Here is a 13,508-nt window from a genome sequence, read left to right as displayed (position 1 = left end):
CAGGGATTTCTGTGGAAAATCATCAGCTTTCTAATTGCTCCATTAGGCCAAGAAGCTTTTAGAAAATGTGATTAGAAAGATTAGATCATGAAAAATGGAAAGTACTGTGAAATCCTGGGGAACAAAAAGACTTCATTACTTCATATCAGCCGGTCTGTTTAGTGACTAATGTACGTGCAGGAGATTTACAGCTTTGCTGCTACTCCCACTGCATTGCTGTTGTCTGTTATATGCCTGAACCATTCAGTAACTAGAATAAAAAACAGTAAAATGCTGTAAAAACTCAGCAGGTCTGGCAGCATCTGTGGAGAGAGAGACAGAGTTAACATTTCAAGTCCGTATGACTGAGGAAGGGTCACACAGACTCGAAACATTAACTCTGTTTCTCTCTCCACAGATACCAGACCTGCTGAGTTTTTCCAGCATTTTCTGGTTTTATTTCAGATTTCTAGCATCTGCTGTATTTTGCTTTTACTTCAGTAAAAACTAAGTTTAGTTCTAAAGATTTCTGGAGCTGAAACGTTAACTCTGTTCCTGTCCGTGATGGCGCTGCCCGACCTGCTGGGTATTTCCAGCGCTTGCTGTTTTCATTCAGTAACTAGATTGGTTTCCACTAGCCTCAGATGTGCCTCCTTGATACAGCTGGACAGATTGGGCAGTGATGGTGTGTGTCCAGTGTGTGTCCATGAGATGCGCACTTTTTCCATAGGAACTTAAGAAATAGGAGCAAGTGAGGAATCATACAGCTCCATCATTGAATGTGATTGTGACTGTTCCTCTTCCTCAACTCTGCTTTCCCACTTGCTCCCCCTGTCCCTTGATTCCCTGAGAGATCAAAAAAAGTGTCTACCTCAAATTTAAATATACTCGAGGTAGGAGCGTCCACAACCCTCTGGGGTAGAGAATTCCAAAAAATTCACAATCCTGTGAGCGAAGAAATTTCCCTGTCCTAAATAATCGACACTCCGTCCTGAGGCTGTGCTGGATTTCACAGCCAACAGATACAAACCATGTGAAGGTTTGTTTTGAAGAAATCAGTATAAGTTTTTTTTTTAAAAAAATAGTACTGGAGAAATTAATGAGACTAAAATTTGACAAATCTCTTGGACCAGATGGCTGACATCCAAGGGTTTTAAAAGAGGAGGCATTGGTTTTCATCTTCCAGAATTCTCTAGATTCTAGAACAATCTCCGTAGATTGCAAGGAGCAAACCTGTAAACTTGCTGTTCGAGAAAGGAAGGAGGGGGAGAGAGAAAACAGGGGGCTATAGACTATAGACCAGTGAGCCCGACATCTGTAGTAGCGAAATGCTAGATTCTATTATTTGAGATGTGCTACCTGAAAACTTAGAAGATAGTAATATGATTGGGCTGAGGCAGCACAAATTTATGAAAGGAAAAGACACTGAGACAGTCCATGTCCAAATGCAACAAGACCTCAACAATATCCAGGCTTGTGCTGACAAGTGGCAAGTGACATTCACACCACACAAGTGCCAGGCAATGACTACCTCCAACAAGAGAGAATCTAACCATCGCCTCTTGACATTCAATGGCATTACCAATGCTGAGTCCCACACTATCAACATGCTGGGGGTTACCATTGACCAGAAGCTGAACTGGACTAGCCATATAAATACTGTGGCTACAAGAGCAGGTCAGAGGTTAGGAATCGTGTGATGAGTAACTCACCTCCTGACTCCCCAAAGCCTGTCCACCATCTACAAGGCACAAGTCAGGAGTGTGATGGAATACTCCCCACTTGCCTGGATGAGTGCAGCTCCAACAACATTCAAGAAGCTTGACACCATCCAGGACAAAGCAGCCCGCTTGATTGGCACCACATCCACAAACATTCACTCCCTCCACCACCGACACACAGCAGTGTGTACCATCTACAAGATGCACTGCAGGAATTCACCAAGGATCCTTAGACAGCACCTTCCAAACCCACGACCTCTACCATCTAGAAGGACAAGGGCAGTGGACACATGGGAAAACCACCAGCTGGAAGTTCCCCTCCAGGCAAAACACCATCCTGACTTGGAAATATATCGCTGTTCCTTCACTGTCACTGGATCAAAATCCTGGAACTCCCTCCCTAACAGCACTGTGGGTGTACCTACACCACATGGACTGCAGCGGTTCAAGAAGGCAGCTCACCACCACCTTCTCAAGGGCAACTAGGGATGGACAATAAACGCTGGCCCAGACAACAACTCCCAGACCCAAGAACAAATATAAAATAAAAACCATGTACCATCTATATAGGTGGTTTAGGTGAGGGAACGGAGTGTAATGTATCTGTGTTTGTTGATTATGCAAATTTAGTTGGGAAAGTAAGCTGTAAGTTGTAAGTAAGCTGTAAGGAGGATGCAAAGAGGCTGTGTAGAGATAGAGACAGATGAGCAAGAAAATGGCAGATGGGATTTAATGTGGGGAAATGTGAAGTCATCCATTTTAGAAGGAAACATAATAAAGCAGAATATCTTTGAAATGGTGAGGCTGGGAAATGCCACATCCAGAGGGATCTGGGTGCCCTTGGACATGAATGCAGCAAATTGCATGGAGGTACAGCTCAGAAACGATAAAGCAAATGCTATGTTGGCTTCTAATCCAAAGGGATTGGCGTGTAAGAGTAAAGAAGTCTTATTATAATTATAGATGACATTGGCGGGGCCACACCTGGGGTAGTGTGTGTAGTTTTGGTCTCCTTCCCTAAGGAGGGATGTACATGCCCCAGAGAGAGTGCAGCAGAGGCTCACTCAGCTGACTGGATGGAAGACAGGATTGTCTTACAATGAGAGATTGAGTAGACAAAGCCTATTCCCTCAAGTTTAGAAGAATGATAGGTGATTTAATTGAAACATACTAAATTCTTAAGCAGCTTGACCAGATGGATGCTGATGAAATGTTTTCTCTGGCTGGGGAATTGAGAGCACGAGCACCATCGAAGAATAAGGTGTCAGCCATTTGGAACTGGAACAAGGAGAAATTTCCTCACTCAAAGCGTTGTGAGTCTTTGGAATTCCCAACCTGAGGGGCAGAATATTGTGCTTGTCGAGCGGGCGTGTGTCCACCCTGGACGAGCATAAAATGATGTGCAATAAGGTCAATGACTGGTCATCAGAAGACATGATGAGGGGTGATTGGCCTGGGGTGTGGACTCTGTTTCTCTTTCCGCAGATACTGTCCGACCCACAGCACTTTCTGTTCTCATTTCAGGTTTCCAGCATCTGCACTCATCTGCTTTTCAACTAACTCTCTTTGTGATGTTGATTGAGGCCTAAATATTGGCCAGGGCAAGGAGGGTCACACGCACACACACACACACAAGCAGCGCACCGCCCCCCCCACCCCCCCCCCCGCCCCCCCCCCCCCGGCTCCTCTTCGATGGCAGTGTCATGGGATCTTTTATGTCCAGCCGAGGGGGCAGACAAGGCCTTGGTTTAACAAGTCACCCGAAAAACATTGTTGGGACATACCACAGTCCATTCAATCTGGATAGTCTGAGCCTTGGTGTTGCACCATGTTATGAAGGAGGGACTCGGGTTCAGTCCCTGTTCTGTGTGTATGTAGTAAGCTGGTTCAGCACTGAGAACACTCCAGCACTGTCATGGGCTAAGGGTGTTGTCAAGGGTAGGGGGTGTTGGGGGATGGGTGGGGGGGTGGGTGGTGGCGCTGGGTGTGGTTTCAGAAATACAAACAGGCAGGATTTCTGCTCCTTAGTGATCTCTGCTGGAAGGTGTGGGTGAAGGGGTGAGGGCCGGATCATGCTTGGGTTGTGCTGCCTTCTCCACCTGGTCAGTTTGTCTTCTTAAAATGACTCTGGCCACATGTTTGTGTCCTGGCACCCAGGACTCGGTAACATCGAGGGGAGAGCTCTTTGAATGCAGCTGCCTGACCAGGAGCTATGGACTGGCCATCAGCCCTTATAGCGCAGTGGGGAAAAAAATGTGTTGACCATCTATGCAAAGCACTCGGAAGGTGCCGGCTGTTCTCTTTACACAACAGTACCTCGAGAGAAAAGAATGGAGAAACAAATTAAAGGAGAATTCTAGAACCAGGGGACATAGGTTCAAGATAAGTGGCAGAAGGTGTAGGGGGGACATGAGGAAGAACTTTTTTACGCAGAGGGTAGTGGGTGTCTGGAATTCGCTGCCCAAGTTGGTGGTAGAGGCAGAAACTTTAAACTGTTTTAAAAAGTACCTGGATCTGCACCTAAAGTGCTGTAAGCTGCAGGGCTATGGGCCGGGTGCAGGAAGATGGGATTAGAAAGGGCACCTGATGTCCATGGGCTGGCATAGACAAGATGGGCCGAATGGCCTCCTTCTGTGCTGTAACTTTTCTATGGTTCTATGGTTCTATTTCAGTCGGCGGGCGTGCATGGGAATCAGCAGCGCACCTGCCAACAATACCAGGCCTATTAACTCTATTAACGATCTAAATCACAGAATCACAGAGTGCAGAAGAGGCCCTTCGGCCCATCGAGTCTGCACTGACATGTGAGAAACACCTGACCTACCTACCTAATCCCATTTACCAGCACTTGGCCCATAGCCTTGAATGTTATGATGTGCCAAGTGCTCATCCAGGGACTTTTTAAAGGATGTGAGGCAACCCACCTCCACCTCCCTCCCAGGCAGCGCATTCCAGACCGTCACCACTCTCTGGGTAAAAAAGTTTTTCCTCACATCCCCCCTAAACCTCCTGCCCCTCACCTTGAACTTATGCCCCCTCGTGACTGACCCTTCAACTAAGGGGAACAGCTGCTCCCTATCCACCCTGTCCATGCCCCTCATAATCTTGTACACCTCGATCAGGTCACCCCTCAGTCTTCTCTACTCCAACGAAAACAACCCAAGTCTATCCAACCTCTCTTCATAACTTAAATGTTTCATCCCAGGCAACATCCTGGTGAATCTCCTCTGCACCCCCTCCAGTGCAGTCACATCCTTCCTATAATGTGGGGACCAGAACTGCACACAGTTCTCCAGCTGTGGCCTCACCAAGGTTCTATACAAATCCAACATGACCTCCCTACTTTTGTAATCTATGCCTCGATTGATAAAGACAAGTGTCCCATATGCCTATTTCACCACCCCACTAACATGCCCCTCCACCTTCAGAGATCTATGGACCCACACGCCAAGGTCCCTTTGTTCCTCAGAACTTCCTAGTGTCATGCCATTCATTGAATACTTCCTTGTCAAATTACTCCTTCCAAAGTGCATCACCTCACACTTTTAAAATCCATCCGATTAATTAAATGGAATTTTTCACTGCCCGTCCAACATTATGGTTGGGTTGGGTTGGGTTTGGTTGGGTTGGGTTGGGTTTGGTTGGGTTGGGTTGGGTTTGGAGGGGAGGGGGGTGGGGGGGTGAGGAGAGATGTGGCTGGGGGAGGGGGGTGGTGGGAGAGGGGGGGAGGGGGGTGGGGGGAGGGGGGGGAGCAGGCGAAAAGTCCAAGCGGCCTTTGGATTTTTCACAAAACCTCATCCACGGGCGGGATCAGGTCTCGATCAGTGATTTAAAAAAAAACAAATTTTTCAAACTGATTTGTAGAGTCACGTGTGGGGCCGTTTTTAAATTCTTTATTTTTTTAATTTTCTACAAGTTTCCGCTGCCTGACGCAGCTCTGTGCCTCAGCAGGCTTTTCCTGGGCTCACCCACACACACACATGCGCCAAGTTCCCCGCTCGCCCTTCCCCCCCGCCCCCCCCAACCACAGGCAGCGCTGACACACGTGATTCACGCTGACTGCCCGTTAACTGGCCCACCAGTGTGAAGTGGCAGTCGCAGCCCGATCGCAGGCAGCGGGTCCGATTCACGGCCCCGCTCCCACACTCGCCCACGCCGAGCCTGCCCAACAACCAGAAACCCCTGGCCCAAGAGCGTCGGGAATGTTTGGCTGTTGAGTATAGGCGAGACAGAGATGAATGCATTTTTTCGTTACCACGGGAATTGAGGGTAATGGGGATTGTGCAGGAAGGTGGGGTCGAGGTGAGGGATCAGCCATGATCTCGTTGAATGGGGAGGCAGCCTCAAAGGGCCAAATGGCCCAATTCCAGCTCCTACTTCCTGAGCTTTATCCCCCCTCTTCCCTCCCAAAGGCACGGATCCTTTCTTGTCTTGGGTTCCACGGGTACCAACTTTCCCCTGGTAACTCACCCCCCAAGTGGGTCAGCTCTTCAGGTCTGAGCTAACACTGTGAGTGTTGCGACCTTTAGGGAGATCCCATTTGCTCTGTATCCTGTCCACACTGACCCTTTCCAGGAAGGTACTTGCAGAATGACTTCGTGTAAATTTTGAAGCGAATCCCCCTGCCCTTCTGTTGCTGCTGTTTGCATTAATTTGGTATAACCAGTTCAGATATCTAGGAAAACAGGGGAGGATTACTGACATTAACCCTTCAGCGAAACATTTCGCTCCAACAGCTTTCAACTAAGTCTGCCTTACTCGGTAACAACCATTGCTGTTAACTCACTGGGAGAAAAGAGCCAGCAGAAGCACGGTTTTTACATGCATGTTCAGCATGCATTTTCTGTGGGAAATGTTTTATATTAAAGGCACTATGTAAATGCAAGTTGCTGTAAACAGCTGTCATTTATGGGGAGTTTGGGTGCCTCACTCAGCAGCTGCACTGATCACATTATTGGTATTTCAGTGTTAATTCCCACCTTCAAACTCATCTGATCTCGATACCCTTTGCATCAATGTACCCTCCACATATGGGTGGGCATTGCATCAGGCTCTCCTTCCACTTTCTCCTCGTCCTGGCATTGCAGACCCCAACTGGGCTATGATTCTACAGCCACGAGCTGTCCTGTAATACATCAAGAGGAGCCACTTTGAATTTGTGCTTCGAGGATGGAGCATCGTCAGATATTTGACAGTGAAGACGCAGCACAGGGAGTGCGCAAGACCTTGTCTAACTTCAGTCCACAACATGCACACACACACACAATCTGCTGCACACCTGTGTGTGTGTGTGTGTGTGTGTGTGTGTGTATATGTGTATATACACCATCTCTCACACAGCACACATGCACACACACTCGCACACTTCCTTAAGAGGAAGACAGTGCCACAGTGGTAATGTCATTGGACTACGGGCTGAACATCCCTTATCAGAAACCCTTGGGGCCGATTGCATATTGGTATTCAGATAGTTTTGGTTTTCGGGTCCGCGATATATATAGTAGGCCTCGGCCTACTTACATTACAACAGCCTAAACCTAGGCTAGCTATAGTCTACAAAGATTAGGTTGTTTCTCCATTTGCCAACTCTCTCACACCCTACTTCTTAGCGGCTAACACCATCATACCTGTATTATAATATTACATTGCTTTATTAACAGACAAATTAACTGTATGTCCTTTCAAAACCACGTTCGGTTTTAGGATGTATAGATAAAGGACGTTCGACCAGAGACCCAGGCTACTGCTGTGGGGACAGGGGTTCATATCCCACCCCTGGCAGCTGGCCACATTTAAATGCAATTAATAAATCTGGAATTGAAAAGCTAGTCTCAGTATTGGTGACCATGAAACCATTGTCCAATTGTTGTAAAAACCCATCCGGTTCACTAACGTCCTTCAGGGAGGGAAATCTGCCATCCTTACCTGGTCTGGCCTACATGTGACTCCAAACCCACAGCCATGTGGTTGACTCTTAACAGCCCCTCTGAAATGCCCCAGGAAGCCATTCAGTTCAAGGGCAGTTAGGGATGGGCAACAAATGCTGGCCTTGCCAGTGATGCCCACACCCCATGAAACGAATATAGAAAAAAAACCACACACAGCACACAAAAAAAAACCACGTGTGCACAGGCACACGCACGCTTGCTCACAAAACGAACACACGCACTCCACACGCACACCCTGTGCATACAACACCTGCACTCCACACGCACAACACGTACAACCCCGTGCACTCTTACAACACCGGAAACACACAAACCCGCTCCCTCTGCAACAGGAGGCCCAGGATGGTGGCCAGGGGTGGGGTTGCTAACTAACTTGCCCAGCATCAGCTCAGGAACGGCGAAACTGATTGTGGTGCTGTCGTGTCAGAAGGTGAAGGGATTATCTTGGGTGTTCGAGTAGGTGACACTTAAATGAATGTTTCAGCGAGGGGTGAAAACAAATTTAAAAAAAACTGCGGATGCTGGAAATCCAAAACAAAAACAGAATTACCTGGAAAAACTCAGCAGATCTGGCAGCACCAGCGGAGAAGAAAAGAGTTGACGTTTCGAGTCCTCATGACCCTTCGACAGAACTAGTTCTGTCGAAGGGTCATGAGGACTCGAAACGTCAACTCTTTTCTTCTCCGCCGTTTCAGAGAGGGGTTTGTTTTAGTGTATTCCCGTGAAGGTAATCAGTTAAAGAGCGAGACACAGGGCTGCGGGTGTTGGTGAGACTTTGTTTCTGGGTGCGATATTTCCCTGGGGTCCGTAAACAAAGTCTAACCTGTGTCTGTGTTCCCTGAGAGAACTTACAGCTGGTCACCCAGAGTTTCTGGTGGTCACGTCTGTTTCTTCTTGGACCATCTGTACAGTAAACTTTGTGAGCACACAATGGCCTGCACCATATTCTTCAAGCAGAAGAGAGAATCGGTTTTGTCTGCTCCTTAAAGCTTTGCGGTTTGTGGTAAGGGCTGATGGGAGATAAATGGGAGAGGGTGGAGAATGGGGAGGGGCAGGAGGAAAAAAGATTCAATTCACTGTCAGCCAGCAAGCGTGAATTGAGGCCGTGGTCTCAACTCTTACCTTCCAGTAGGCCGCCTCCCCTTTGGGACCAGCCCCTTGTTTCGCTGCCTGTCTCAGATAAATGTTATTGTCTGCAGCGCTTTGATTTGTAAATCAGCCAGCAAGTGCAGTAACAAAGTCCCAGCTGCTGCTCTCTTTTCAGTTGGTTCCTCTTGTCGGAGGCTGTGACTGTGAATTAGTTGCTCAGTCAGGGCTAAAGGAGAAAATCCTTTTTTTCTTACCCCCCACCTTACATGATCCAAATACACAGGGAATCAATCTTCCTATCTTTTCCCCAAAGATAATTACAATCAATTTGAGGGCTGGGCACTGTTCTGATTCTTGTAACCCATGCAGTGCCTTGTTAGCACATTCTGACGTGCATACATTTGCTCCAGAGACTGTTTCTCTTGCAAGCTTCAGCGTGGACACCTGTTCTTTAGTTCAGTACAGTTTGAAATACCCATTGGTCTTCTCTTCCCCCCCGCCCCCCCCACCAACCCCCCACAGCACAGCAGGAGGTTACTGTACTTGAGCCAAGATGCCCTGTGTTTCCTTCAAGACCATGGGACAGTTTCTTCATTTGCATGCAGCTGTCATCACTCTGAACCGGGCTGCCCAAAGATCTGAGTTCCAACTTATTAGGGCATCATGTTCCAGTGAGGGACATTCTGATCGGCTAACAAGATTAGCCACCAGCCAAGTGGATACAGTGGAGTGTTTGCCATTCACCCTACAGAAAGGAGATTAGTTTTACCTCATCGTGCCTGCTTGCAGGAAGGAAAGGCAACTGCAACAACTTGTCTTTTATATCCTGCAGCCCTGACTGCAGTTGGGACCACTTCTTGGGATTGTTATCTTTTCCACCAAAAAAAAAGCTCCTTAAGCTTCTGATTGATTCACTTTCGCCTCGATGTGAGCGGCAACAGGAAGAAGAAATCCCTTTCAAACACATTAATATCTTAAGCATAAGGCTTTGTGGTGGACACATTATTTAATGCTGGCTTCAACTTCACTGATCATCTGTGAGCTGGCAGATTGTGTCTGGATCATACTGGCCTTGTGGCAGAGGCTGAACAGACAGTCAACACCAGCCCCAACTCAGTGTCTCTCATATAGCAGCTTCCTGCAGCTGCTCCTTTCAGTTATAAACAGCAAGTCTTAAAGTTACTAACCCGGGTGTCATAATCCCACCTTCATCTGAGACCTTTTTTAAATAAGATTCACTGTGTTCTCTGAGACACCCTTGACAACCGATGGGCACCTTGTGACTAGGAATATAGAAACTTGTGGACGACTCTTGAAATGTTCCATCATTTACCAAACATTGTTACTTGAAGCTGAAGTAGAGAGTATCACCTTCTTCACTTAAAGGAATAAAACAAAAACCTTTTTCCAATATGCTAATCGCCAGTTAGTGAGTGAAAAGAAAAAACTGCAACAGGAGGAATGAAATAAGGAAACAGCGAAGGAAACAGTGAAAAGAGCAGAGCTGAGGAAGGGAACACACTGAGATCACTCGTGCTCTGGTGAGTTACTCTTTTTGAGAGGTGGGTGGAAAAGACAGTTTGGCAATTGATTGTCCCCAAGGTGAGTGGAATTTTCCAGGTCTGTATCATGTGTTATTCAGAAATGACCATTTCTACTGATCCGTTGAGAATGTGCAGCATTAAAAACTCGAGGGGGTTAATTTTGACTAAATGATGCAGGTGATGGTGATTCAGCTACTCACTTCACATCTCTCTCGATTTTGTCTGTTGACTTCTAACAGAGCGCTGTGAAATGGGGCTGCCTATTGGCTGTTGCCTTTGAAACACAATCACTCAAAGCTTCCCTCTGTATCATTCAAAATGACGCGATGGGTTATTTTGTCCTTCACTGGAGGGGTTTGTTACAGGTTATTGTGCGTTTATAGTATTTTAGTTTAAGGCAAATGATCACTTTTTTGTTAGAAATCCTCAACTAATGGATTGCATCAGTGAAGTTATAAGTTTGGAAATAATTCTGGTGGATGATTCACCTGAGTCCTTTGAACGTGAATGTGAGGGAGGGTTAGAATATTCTTTAAGGCAATGTACTTTCCTCGGCGTTCTCAATTTCTGGCTTGTTCAAAGAAACAGAGATGTCTTCAGTGTTAGTCCTGCAGCCTGTCAGGCTGTTTATAACTGAAATGTACAGGTCTAACCTTGGAGTCCGGTATGTATCCAAATTCTCACCAGTCAGAGATCTCGACTGGGACAGATGTGTGTCTGGTAAATGAATGTTAAACTGATGCAGGGGCTCAGATGCTGCTTTCACAATTCATTCAAGCTGTTTTTCTAAAAATGCTAATGCCCTTTTGCATTATGGAATACTATAAGTAAACGTGATGTGGGAGCAACGCTCTGTTGGGGACTCTGGGATGGGAAAAGTTGGGGGTTTGGGGTGGTGTGTGCTGAGAATTTTTTTTTAACAGTCTTGCATTTCTCTGGCACCTCTCATGACCTCAGGATGTCCCAAAGTGCTTTACAGCCAATGATGTGTGTGTGTAGCAAGCTCCCGCAAACAGCGATGTGATAATGGCCAAATAATCTGTTTCAGGTGAGATTTGAGCGGTAAATAATGGCCGAGGAAGGGGAGGAACATCCCTGCTCCTCTTCGAAATAGGGCCGTGTGGCTACTAACTTGTGAACAGCAAGTATACAGTGACAGTCTTCTGATTGAGGAATCTGTGAATTTGCTGGTGTCGGTTCAGAGAACAATATTGACCAAGATCAGGGAGAAATCCTGCTCGTCTTCAGAGAGGTCTGCAGGGTCTCTTAAGTCCACCTGAGCAGGTAGACAGACCTTTGATTGAACACATTACCTGAGTTCCGACCGTGCAGTGTTATCAGAGTAACACACTGCAATACCACTGTAGACAGTTTGCCCGAGTCCTGGAATATGGGGTTTCAACTCAAGCTTCTGAGTTCAAGGCAAGAGGTGCTACCAACTGACACTTAATGGCCCCATTGTTGGTAGGGAGTGTGTGGAGGAGGCTGAATCTGGCAAGACCAGACACCGAGATCCAGCCGCTCTTAATGGCAGAGCCCTCATTGACCTATTTTTTAGACGGCTAGATGGAAGAACAGTGATCAGGGGCTGAGAGAAGCCAAAGTTTCCCTCAGAGACTGGCGGGGGCACTCCTGACACTATTTTCTAGCCAGACACGAGTTCAAAACTCAACCTACCTGCAAAGACCAGAGGTTAAGTTTGCAGCCAAACGAGTGTTAAGTCACGTCTATGCTGGTACGATGCCTGAGACATTTTAGGACTCAACCCTCACTGGCATGCTGCCCACTCGCTATGGGCACCATACTGCTTCCTGCTTTAGCTCACCGGCATTGGAAGTTCTGTTGAGCCACATCCTGTCACTAAGAGCGCCTACCTCCATCTCCGTAGCATTGCCCGACACCACCCCTGCCTCAGCTTCTGCTGCTGCTGAAACCCTCATCCATGTCTTTGTTACCTCTAGTCTCCTCCTGGATGGTCTCCCACATCTGACCCTCTGTAAAATTGAGGTCATCCGAAACTCAGCTCCCTGTGTTCCGATTCGCACCAAGTCCTGTTCTCTCATCACCCCTGTGCTCACTGACCTACGTTGACTCCTGGCCTGGCAATGCCTCAATTTTAAAATCATCCTGATTTTCAAACCCCTTCTTGGTCTTCCCTCTTCCTATCTCTGTAATCTTCTCCAGCCCCACAATCCTCCCAGATCTCTGCGCTCATCCAATTCCAGCCTCTTGAGCATCCCTAATTTTAACTGCTTCACCACTGGGGCTTGTGACTTCAGTTGCCTGGGTCCCAAGCTCTGGAATTCCCTTCCTAAACCTCCAAAGAGGTTTAGAAAGGGAATTCCAGAGCTTGGGACCCAGGCAACTGCAGTCACAACCCCCAGTGGTGAAGCAATTAAACTTTCCTCTTCTAAGACACTCCTTAAAACCTACTTCTTGGACTAAGCTTTTGTTCACCTGCCCTGATGTCACTCAGTATCTATTGATGATATTTTTCTTATGCACCTTGCAAAGTGTCAGAAGCACTCATATAAATGCAAATGATTGTTGGGCTTCCAGCAGTCTGTCTAACCACTGAATCATCAAACTGATGGTTTTCCCATTGCTTGCTGGTACAGGTCGATTTTTAACTCTGTCTGTCTTCAACCAGGAAAAGCTCAACCACCTCCTCTTCCCTTCAACAGCACTGCCATTGCTGAGTTGGAGACTGGGTGCTGAGTGGCCCAATCCCTCTAAAGAACTGCACCAGACTTAAGTTCAGGCCTTGTGATTGGAGTGTGTTTAAATTCCTCCTCCCTCACTTGGTTGGATGTAGCCACAGCAGCTCAACACCATTCAGGACAGAGTAAGAAAGAATAAACTTACATTTAGATTGGCTCAGATTTTGCAGTCAGTGGTGAAGTGATGACACTCGCCACTGACCTTAAAAAAAAAAGCTGCCCACATAGATCTAGTAATGTCTGTGACCTGAACTTTCCCTTCCCCCATGTTACTTTGAACCTGGCACCAAGTCAAGGGGATCTTCCAGCAAGTGGGGTAAGCGGCCAATCACTTTGAAGTATTCTCACAGAGAGCAAATCAGGAAGTAAAATGCACTGGACTTTTTACTTCTACCTAAAATTTTATAGAGTGTGCAATTAAGGATTGTGACATACATATGGTAGTCAGCTGGAACCTGAAATATCGTAAACTTAAACATTTATGTTTTAATTATGTTTTTAATCATA

The 13,508-nt window shown here is 46.9% G+C and overlaps 1 protein-coding gene across 1 annotated transcript in view; it reads left to right on the top strand.

Annotated features, from left to right (window-relative positions):
- Positions 1-13,508, top strand: part of LOC121288481 (polyhomeotic-like protein 2) — a 558,331-nt gene that overhangs the window by 520,152 nt on the left and 24,671 nt on the right. The gene's annotated exons all lie outside the window — the stretch shown is intronic.

This window comes from Carcharodon carcharias, chromosome 15, assembly GCF_017639515.1.
Source record: "Carcharodon carcharias isolate sCarCar2 chromosome 15, sCarCar2.pri, whole genome shotgun sequence".
Lineage (NCBI taxonomy): Eukaryota > Metazoa > Chordata > Chondrichthyes > Lamniformes > Lamnidae > Carcharodon > Carcharodon carcharias.
Note: the sequence above shows the minus strand (reverse complement) of the source record. Positions and strands in the feature narration are given on the sequence as shown.